The sequence below is a fragment of the Zea mays genome, chromosome 1 (assembly GCF_902167145.1).
Source record: "Zea mays cultivar B73 chromosome 1, Zm-B73-REFERENCE-NAM-5.0, whole genome shotgun sequence".
Taxonomy (NCBI): domain Eukaryota; kingdom Viridiplantae; phylum Streptophyta; class Magnoliopsida; order Poales; family Poaceae; genus Zea; species Zea mays.
The window spans coordinates 227442009-227453073 of NC_050096.1; the positions used below are offsets into that span (position 1 = coordinate 227442009).

Here is an 11065-nt window from a genome sequence, read left to right on the forward strand (position 1 = left end):
TCTCCCCCACCGTGCACAAAAAAAAACCTAGCGGCTATAACCCCTAATCCTACCAGTAATCCCCAACATGCCTCCTACCAGGTGACATTCGCTCGCCTTCCCTCCTCCCCCCCCCCGCAGCAGCAGACTTGTTCTTGGGTTAGTACTAACCGCGTTCGGTGCTGCCGTGACGGCGTTGTTAACTGCAGAAGAAGGAGACCGCGGGACCAGCGCGCCGGGAGATGGGTTACAAGGCGACGCCGCGCCGGAACGTACTTTGGGCTCTCAACAATGCCGAGGCCAACGGCGGGACGACGTCTGTGCCGCGGATGGAGGCGGCGCCCATGATTAAGTTCAGTGGGAGGCAGGATGTGGAGCGCCTGCTAAAATGAAGGGCAAAAGCAAGAGCGATTTCAAGGTGGGGATTTGGAGCTTTATTTACTCACGATGTGTTATTGTTGTGGATTTGTTGGGGGCGTTTCCTTGAATTGGTCCTGTTTCTGCAGGGGAGAATCAATCAGATGAGCGTCTACATCAAGAAGCTCAGGGCGTGCATCCGGTGGTACATGGAGCTGGTTATTCTGTTGATATTCTGTAGCTTACTTAGGTCATGGTTGCTCGTATTATCTGCATAGTAGTCTGTCTATATTTGATTGACACAGTAACGAGCTCTATTGCTCAATGACGAGCATTCTAATATTCAAGGATGTGGTAGAGTAGTCACAGAGATTCCCTGCTTCACACAGTTTGGTCATAGATTAGACATTTGTGCTTTCCGACTGTACTTTTTTTCCAGCTGTTGTTGCTCATTACCTCACACACTTAGATAAGTTGAAACTTATTGACCTTACATGTGTATCTGAATTTTCTTGCTTGCTCCCTGCCTCACGCTTAGATTAGTTGAAAGTTGACATTTGTTGCCCCTACACGTGTATGATTTTCTTGGTCCCTCTAAATATCATAGCTCATGACATCTCCTGTTTACACTGCAGCAGTTGAAGATAGCTAATCGACAATGCAAGGTCAAGGCCTCTACCGGTTGTAACAGATTGGTAATTAGCATGTATCTGAAACCTCGTTTGCAACCAAAGTTCACTGCTATTTTAGTTTGTCAGCAATATGGGATTGTTTTGGATACAAACTATATAGCTCTAGATAAAATAGTTCCAAATCTTGCTTTTTATATCCAAACACACTAGCTCCATGAAATCTGAAGCACCCAAAAATTCATATTTGGGAGCATGATCCATGAATTTTCTGGAGCATCAAGAACCTGTGAATTTCTGGACTTGGCCAAAACTATCTGCCAGGCCACTGGGGCGTACCCAGTGCCCTAGGCTTCCCGCACTGTGCGGGGTCTAGGGAAGGGTATCTTTATGTGCCAAGCCTTACCCGCATAATATGCAGAGGGTGGGGCTCGAACCCGGGACCTTCCGGTTACAGACGGTAGAGCCTACGCCAAGCCTTACCCGCATAATATGCAAAAGCTGGATACTACTCCGTTACTGCCGCTTAAAAAATCTCAGTCTAACCTCCAAGGCTGCTATCAACTAGAATACCTATTAACTGGTATCCATTGAATATATGCCGTGTGTAACACATTATCGCAGTAATGGAGTCAAGGGTACCTGAAAAGTTAATCTGATGGCACATGCGCCTCATGCTCAGGAATTCAGTAAGTTATACAATAATTGTTTTTGTCGAAGTGTAAGACTTTATAAGTTAAAAATGATTTTAATATACTTCGTTATTTCAACAACAATAACAACGAAGCCTTTAGTCCCAAACAAATTGTGGTGGGCTAGAATTAAAACCCAACAAAACTCACAAGCAATATTTTTGGTTATTTATGAAATAAAATAAGTGCCAGGATCACCAAAAAGTTATTTATGCAATTCTCTGTTGGTGACACGATTCCTCTCCTATCTTGTCATTTTTATACTCATGTCCCAAATTAGTGTTTGTTTTAGCTCTTGATTTTTAAATCTATATTCAAATTGAAGGTGATGAATCTAGACAAATAAAACACATACATCAAAAAACTGAAGGACAACAATCTCAGCTAGACACCAAAGCTGACCTTGAGTCAAAAGCTAGCACAGTATTTTGGACAACTTGCTTTATATTCTAAAAAATGCAGGTATTCATATGTTTTCATAGCTCCGAGACAACAAGAAACACTAAGAAATGAAAACTCATTAGAAAAGAAAATTATTTCAGACGATCAACAATACTAATATTATCTTCATTTGATAAGAGACGAACTCCACTAAAAGCCAAATAAATAACTTTCCAAATATCAAACTTTTATTTGCAAATAATGTTATACAACCTGTCCAAATATATATATTCTTTTGCATATGTGATACTTTCTTGGCAAGTTTGTTCGAGAAAATTTTCAGAACAATTCCGACATCTGACATTATACATAAAATCTTAGAGGGGGGTTTTCATGTAAAGAGAGTGATTTAGCTGCCCATTCAAACTATATGTTCACAAATAAAAAACAGATAAATTAAGTGAAAATAGTGACGTGACTCACATCACTAAATGTTTTTCTAAGATAAAACTTATTTTCTTTTCAATGTATATGCTTAATTCCAGTGCACTATATAAAAACAATTAAACAAATATTAAAAAAATGCAACAGTATTTGTAAAACACTATAATACCATCTTATATTACACAAATGTTTCTCTTAATTTTTACTGGAAATTAGTAATAAGAGATAAACATAAACAAATTTAATATATTACATTGCTAGAAACTCAGCTACATGAGTATCTGTTCTATTTCAGACATACAATATTAATTTGTCGGTATTTACATATCCATGTAAAACCTATAAGATTTATATAATTTTTCGAGCATTCTTTACAACAAAATAAGTATCGAGTTTTAATATAATTGAATAAAGAGCTAACGTTGCATACTTAATTAAAAGTACAATATGACTTTAAATTCTTTAAATACAATTCGAGATCGTTTAAGCCGAGATCTTTCGACCTACGGTGCAAATTAATTAGATAGAAACAAATATCATAAAAATCGCTTATAAATCATTGTTAGGAACGTAATATTACTTCTTAACTACATTGTCTTATGATAAGGGATTGATCTATGTTATTGTTTTTCTTCAGGGTATATAACTTTTACATTTGACATATATTCAATGTCTATCGTTGTCTCCTTGCATAGATTAATGAAAACTTAACTAGTACGTTCCTAACAATACTTTATTAGCGATTTCTATAACATTTCTTTTTATCTAATTAATTTGCACCGTAGGTCTGAAAGATATCGGTCTAAATAATCTTGAATTATATTTAAACAATTTAAAGTTGGATTCTACTTTTGGTTTAGTATGCAAGGTTACTATTTATTCAATCATATTGAAACTCGATACTTATTTTTTATAGATAATGCTAAAAAAATTCTCTCTACCTTTTAGGTTTTGCATGTACATGTGAATAACAACAAATTGATATTGTTAAGGCCCATAAGGCCCATATTGCCTATATATATGCTACAGTACCCGTGGGGGTGATTATCTCGCCTAATCCAAGGTTAGTCACATGGTATCAGAAGAGGTTAGGGTTAGGGTTTACGTCTAAGCCCACCCTGATCCAATTTTTCGTCGCCGTCGCGCCGTCGCTGTGCTGTCCTCGCAGCCAGCTCCTTCCTCTTCTCCGGCTGCTGTCGCAGTCCTTCCACTCCCGCCCGCCGTCGCGGCCGCGGGTCCCTTTTCCTGGCCGCCGTCGCGGCCTGCTGGCCGCCGCTTCGTCGAGGATTCATCGTCCCTGCGCATCCGCCGTCCAGATTCGCGCACATCCGCGCCGTCCGCGCCGTCGACCTGCGCATCCCGCCGGATCCGCTCTCTCCGCGCCGTCGACCTGCGCATTCCGCCGTCCGCCGGATCCGCCCTCTGCCATCCCGCCGTCCGCCGGATCCGCCCTCTGCCGCTCCCCGTCGACCTGCTGCCGTCCGCCGGATCCGCCGTCTGTCTGCCGCGCCCGGTCCACCTGCTGTCCCTGCGCCAATCGCAGATTTGCGCAGATCCGCCCGCCGTTCCTGCGCACGGCCTGCTCTGCGCAAGATCCGACGTCCAGGGAGTGCGCAGATCCGGCTGCTGTCAAATCCTGCCGCATCTGCCGTCCCGCTGTCCCTCGTCACCATCGCAGTCACCTCGTCTTGTGGGCAGGGCTGCAGATCTGCGCCGTTGCTGTCTCTGCGCAGGTGGCTGCCATTGCGGGCAGAGTTGAGGTGGCCTTGATTATCTGCAGCAGGGTGACTGCTGCTGTCCATCTCGGTTTTCGCTGCCCAGGATCTTCGTCAAGTCGTCCAAGTCGGGCTGCTGTCAATTGCGGCTCCTCTGGTTTGTTTGGTTTCACTTATTTCCATTGAATTCAATATGACGACAAATGCTATTGTGGTTAATATCACTCTCGATGGTCAAAATTATCCGGAGTGGGCTTTCTGTGTTGAGACTGCACTCCGGGGACATGGATTACTCTTCCATTTGACTGATGCGGCACCTGTTCTTGCTGATGATCGTCGCAATGCTGCTGATATCAAAACATGGCAGCTTAATGATGGTAAAGTGATGGCTGCTATGGTGAACAGCGTCAAACCGTCTATGATTATGAGTTTGTCTAAATTCAAAACTGCTAAATTCAAAAATGCTTTTCTTCATGGTGATTTACATGAGGAAGTCTATATGCATCCACCTCCTGGGATAGAGGTTCCATCAGGGCATGTATGTCGTCTCCGTCGAGCCTTGTATGGTCTCAAACAAGCTCCTCGTGCTTGGTTTGAGAGATTTGTTTCTGTCATCAAGGCTTGTGGTTTCTATTCTAGTGATCATGATCCTGCATTGTTCATTCATGTTTCTTCACGAGGACGCACGTTGTTATTACTATATGTTGATGACATGTTGATTACAGGCGATGATCCAGACCATATTGCTCATGTGAAGGCGTCTCTGAGTAAGGAATTTCAAATGTCTGACTTGGGGGCACTCAGTTATTTCTTGGGCATTGAGGTTTTGCAGACTCAAAATGGTATTTATCTTTCTCAGGCCAAGTACATACAAGATCTTCTTGATCGTTCTGGTCTTAGTGATACTCGCACTGTTGCCACGCCTATGGATCTACACTTACCTCTTCGTCCGACTGATGGGACACCTTTGGAGGATCCATCTCGATACAGACATCTTGTTGGCAGCTTAGTTTATCTTACTGTCACCAGGCCAGATATTGCTCATGCGGTTCAGATCTTGAGTCAATTTGTCTCTGCTCCTACATCAGTTCATTATGGGCACTTACTTCGTGTGCTTAGATATTTACGGGGGACAAAAACACAATGTTTATTTTATGACTCAAATTCCCCACTTCAGCTTCACGCTTACTCTGATGCTACCTGGGCCAGTGATCCTACAGATCGTCGCTCCATCACTGGTTACTGTATTCTTCTTGGATCATCCCCTATTGCTTGGAAATCCAAGAAGCAAGCTGCTGTATCTAGATCTAGTACTGAAGCAGAACTTCGAGCCCTGGCTACTACTACTGCTGAGATTATCTGGATTCGTTGGCTCTTGGCTGATCTAGGCGTTTCTTGTGACTCGCCTACACTTCTTCGCTGTGACAACACTGGAGCTATACAAATTTGTCATGATCCAGTGAAGCGTGAACTCACAAAACACATTGGTGTTGATGTCTCATTCACTAGATCTCATTGTCATCAGAAGACCATTGATCTTCAATATGTGCCCTCAGAATTACAGCTTGCGGATTTCTTCACAAAAGCACAAACTAGGGCACAACATCAGTTTCATCTAATCAAACTCAATGCTTCAAATCCTCCATTTCCGCCTTGAGTTTGACAGGGGGTGTTAAGGCCCATAAGGCCCATATTGCCTATATATATGCTACAGTACCCGTGGGGGTGATTATCTCGCCTAATCCAAGGTTAGTCACAGATATTTTATATTTGTGATGAAACTGATACCCCTGTAGCTGAGTTTCTAGTAATGTAAGATCTTAGATTTGTTTATATTTATTTATTTATTCTAATTTTAAGCAATAACAAAGAAAAGCTCTATGCAATATAAGATGTTGCTTTTGTATTTTTCAAAGACTATTGCAACTTTTAATAATTGTTTGATTGTTTTTTATATGGTGCACTGAACTTAAGCATTAGTAATGAAATCAAAATAAGTTTTATCTTAAAAACCTTTGGTGATGTGAGTTATTACTAACCTTGGGATTCACAATAGATGATCAGTTCGTATGGACTAGAGTATATATAGGCAGTAGGTCTGGGTCTAATGGGTCTTAACACCCTCTCGAATTCATGGTGGAAATAGATGATCTAAAGCATTGAGTTTGATCAAGTGAAACTGATGTTGTGCTCTGGTTTGCATTTTGGTGAAGAAATCTGCCAATTGAAATTATAAGGGCACATATTGAAGATCAATAGTCTTTTGATGACAATGAGTAGCCCTAGGCAAAAAACCCGTAACTCGATACCCGAACCTATATTACCCGAAACCCGAATTTTATTTATGAATTTTGGGCCACAATCTATGAAACTCGAAATTATTTCAGGTAACTCGTGTACCACTTTCTGGTACTCGAATTACCCGAATCCAGCTCGCCTGCGACTCCTCCAATCCTCCTACTTGCTTGCAGTTTGCTCGTGCCCCCAACTCCCCAGTCTCGTGCCCCCAACTGTGTCTGTGTGCGCGTGCATGTGCCATATCCTTGTCTGGCTGTATCCGTTGGTGTTGGCATTGCCGTCTTGAGCTCTTGGGTCTTGGCAAATGGCGATGTCCATGTCTCCTTTTGAATTTTCAACCGGTAATAGCAGTAGCACTAGTGCTCAACTGCACTAGCAGTCCGTCTCCCTGTGAGTTTTTCAACCGCTAATACCAGTAGCACTAGTGCACTTCTGCATTAGTAGTAACAACCCATCACCCGTCTCCATGAGAACCTGAATTCTAAATGTATTTTTCTTGCTGCTAGTGAGCTTCTTCGTATGTTTTTTCAAAATTGTGAACTTTGTATTCTTCCACTTTAAATAGACAGGCTAAATGTATTTTTCATGATGCCAGTGAGCTTCTTTGTATGTTTTTCAAAACTGTGAACTTTGTATTCTTCCACTTTAAATAGGAAGGTAATATTCATAAAATCAATTCGGGTAGTTTGGGAGTACCCGATACTCGAACCCGAATTGTCGGGTAACCAAATTTCCGGGTATTATAATACCCGATGTAATTTCGGGTAGCAATTCCCAAAACCCGAAATTTTAATTACCCGACTCGAAATTTTTGGGTTACCCGAACACCCAGTCCTAACAATGAGAACGAGTGTCAACACCAATGTGTTTAGTATGTTAATGCTTCACTGGATCATGAGAATTTTGTACAGCGCTGATGTTATCACATAAAAGAGATGTAGGACTGAGCCAACGCATCCAAATGATTTCAGCAGCAGTAGTAGCAAGAGCTCGAAGTTCTGCTTCAGTACTAGAACGAGATATGGCCGCTTGCTTCTTGGATTTGCAAGCAATAGGAGAGGATTCAAGAAGAATACAGTAGCCTGTAATGGAGGTCGTGACAGTGGCCGGGGAGGGAGGTTCAGGATGACTGACAGGAATGCGGACGGGGAGGGCCACAACAACGGTTGAAGGAAAGGTCGTGATTGCGGCTAAAAAATTGCGATTAGAAATCCATAACCCTAACTTGCTTTGTTACCATGTTTAGGGTTGGACGAAAAACTCGTAGCTCGTTAACTCGCTCGACTCGACTCGTTTATAATTTGTAACGAGTTGAGCTTGTATTTCAACTTGTTACGTTAACGAGCCAGCTCGAGCTGGCTCGCGAGCCAAACGAGTTGGAGTAATTAGTCAAATCACAATAATCTCTGATCCAAAATAGTTAATCTTGTACTCTACTATAGTTAATCTTGTTCTTTGTTGAGTGTGGAATCTTAAGTTGCAAACTCTATTATTTTTTCTAAATAGATCTCCTTTTCTTTTGCTACATGTTTTTATATCCGTTCGTAGACACTAGACATGGTATTATCGAGCTGGCTCGCGAGCTAAACGAGCCAGCTCGAGTTGGCAAACGAGTCGAGCCGAGTTGGATCTTTAGCTCGTTAACATAATGAGTCGAGCCGAGCCAGCTTGTTATCTTTACGAGCCAGCTCGATATCCACCCCTAACCATGTTACTAACCTTGGGATTCATAGTAGATGATTAGTCTCTATGGACTATAGAGTATATATAGGTAGTAGGCCTGGGCCTAATGGGCCTTAACATCAGTCACGTCACTCTATGTATAGAGATTTTATGTATAATGACAGATGTTGGAATTGTTCTTATGATTTTCTTAGACAGACTTATTAAGAAAATATCACATACGTAAAAGAATATATATTGGCCACGTTCTAAAACATTTCTTGCAAAAAGAGTTTGACATTTGGAAAGTTATTTCCTTAGTCTCTAGTGAGCTTCGTCTCCTATCAAATGAAGATGATATAACATTGTTTATTGTCTAAAGCAATCTTTTTTCTAATGAGTTTTAATTCCTCAGTGGTTCTTGTTGTTTTGGAGCTCTGCAAATATAGGAATGCCAGTGTTTTTCATGTTATAAGATATGTTGTTCAAATTGTTGTGCTATCTGTTTTGGTTTAAGATCGAATTTAGTGTCTAATTGAGGCTGCTGCCCTTCAGTTTTTAGTTTTTAAGATTGAACCTAATATGGTGGTGAATGGAGCTAGAATTGTGTAAGTGTGAGTTGTAATCCACAACCCTTTTCTCGGAGTGTATAATATTTTTGGGAGGACTTTTTTCTGCTTAATGAAATGACACGCAGCTCTCATGCGTTGTTAAAAAAATATCATATAATTTTGCTGTAGATTGAGTCAAGATATGAGTGATAACTTTTTGAATGTTTGTCTAGTTATTTTTGATTAAACAAATAAGTTTGTACAATTGCAACAAAGTATGCAAAATTAATTTACTGTGTAACATTAGATTTTTTGTGGATGATTAGTTTATTGAATAGAATGATAGAATGATTACTTTACACCGATGTCGCTCCTCCACGAGCCCGCGCACGCCGAGGCCGATCTTCTTTTATGGCCACCGTGCCCCGCATCGGAGGTGCCTTACCCTCCGTCGCGCCCGTGGACTGGACGATGACTTCGAGTAGAGGCGGCGGTGGCTGCAACAATATCTGCGATCTACGGTCCACGCGACAGCGACAGAGGCCGAGGGGTCGCTTGTACATCGGCGGAACCTGTTGCTGGAGGAGCTTGCGTGTGAGGTGGGGCTCTCGCCCGACCGGTGGCTCTAGGTGCCGCTGCCCAAGGTCTGGAGTGTCCGTGTCTTCGCATGTATCGGTGCTGCCTGATCGCCGCTCAATTGAGCGCTAGCTAAGCGGTCTTCATCGTGGTCCTCGGTCCACGCGACGGCAGCGGAGGCTGAAGGGTCGCTGCTGCACCGGCAGAACCTATCACTAGATGAGATGGCGGGCGGGTGGGGCTCTCCCCCGACCGGCGGCTCCGGGTACAGCTGCCCAAGGCCAGGAGTGTTTGCGCTTTTGCCTGCATCGGCGCCGCTTGATCACCGCCTCAATCGAGCGCCAGCTGTGCTGCCTTGATCGCTGCCATGTACCCTCCGTGCCTAGACCCCGCGTAGTGCGGGAAGCCTAGGACACGGGGTACACCCTTTAACAGATATCCATCTAAGATGCTCCTGTCTGCAATTGATGAGCTTCACAGAGGAACTTATGACTTACCTGCCAATTGATTTCAAGGTACTAGATTTAGCACCATTATGTGCTACTCTCTTGTTTTTAGGACTATTTTATAGGCCACACCTATTCAATTTACGTATGTTGTATTATTGCGCTTATGCAGAACAAATGCAATGTTGGATACGCGTTCGTTAACATGATATCGTCGGTGCACATTATATCATTCTACCAGGTGCTTTCTTTTCTTGGCCTTTGTCCTCTGTTTCCAAATTGCAATAGTCACCTGCAGAGTTAAGAACTTGTTCCCTGTCCAGCTGAGTGAGTAAATATTACAGATTAAAAGTAGTATTACAGATTAGCTGAGTTAAGAACTTGCATTGCATCTATAACCTGCAGGCTTTTAATGGTAAGAAATGGGAGAAGTTCAACATCTAGAAGGTAGCCTCGTTGGCTTATGCTAGAATTCATGGACGGTCTGCACTGATAAGAGGTGTCGCCCGATTCTTTTTAATCCCAATGGTTAGTACTCTGAATCAGGTAAACAATCTGCGTCCCCTCCTGGTTCTTTACAAAAAAAGTTAAAAGAGATAGTGTTAGTGTGTTAATAATGTCATGAATGAAATCTAGGAAGCATTTCCAATCAATGGCATATGCATCCACATGCTTTCGAAAGATGATTACCCTGACAACGAAGAAGACGACAAGGGTCTAAACGAGAAGGTAGGAGAGAGCTCGACCGATATGGCTGAGGGTTTGTGACGTCTGATAGCAGACAGGATCAGAATGGCCATACATATAAATCTAACTGTCTAGAGAGTATCCACCCCCATATTGTATAAAAAGCGTGGAAAGTTGATGGTTAGTGATGAATTTTGTGGTCTGGTTTGGCATGGCACATCTTTTGGTTTCAGATGTTGCCCCGGAAATGAAAGTTGAAGTGGGAGCTAAAGCTGAAGCGATTAGCTTCGAACTGGAGCTTGTTTGTCGAATCCTCCCCCTCCCCTTCTGTTGGTAGTCGTGCTTGTTTTTGCTTGCTTGCTGAGGGGGGTGGAACCGCTGCTCCTCATAGTCTTGTTTGTTATTGCTTGTTATAAAAAGGTGAACTGAACTGAAGAAAAAAAAAGGTTAGCCAAACTGTACAGTTTAGAACTTTTGTGCATATTTTGCATTCTGGCGTCTTAATGTGCAGTGCAGTAACTGGGCCTTGATTATGCAAATAATTGATGTACACGTTCTTTGCATAATTGTATTCAAGGTATCTGACCAAAACTCAGAAAGCTGCACGCGTGCTCTCTTTTTTGTTCGTGGTTGATTGTGCCACAATTT

General features: G+C 42.4%; 1 long non-coding RNA gene across 1 annotated transcript; it reads left to right on the forward strand.

Annotated features, from left to right (window-relative positions):
- The first annotated feature begins 27 nt into the window (after positions 1 to 27).
- LOC100384201 (uncharacterized) lies at positions 28 to 10750 on the forward strand. The gene is made up of 8 exons (NR_146420.1): positions 28 to 81; positions 189 to 397; positions 486 to 541; positions 972 to 3545; positions 5946 to 9799; positions 9903 to 9971; positions 10136 to 10276; positions 10367 to 10750. It is a non-coding gene; the product is annotated as an uncharacterized lncRNA (long non-coding RNA).
- Positions 10751 to 11065: the final 315 nt, after the last annotated feature.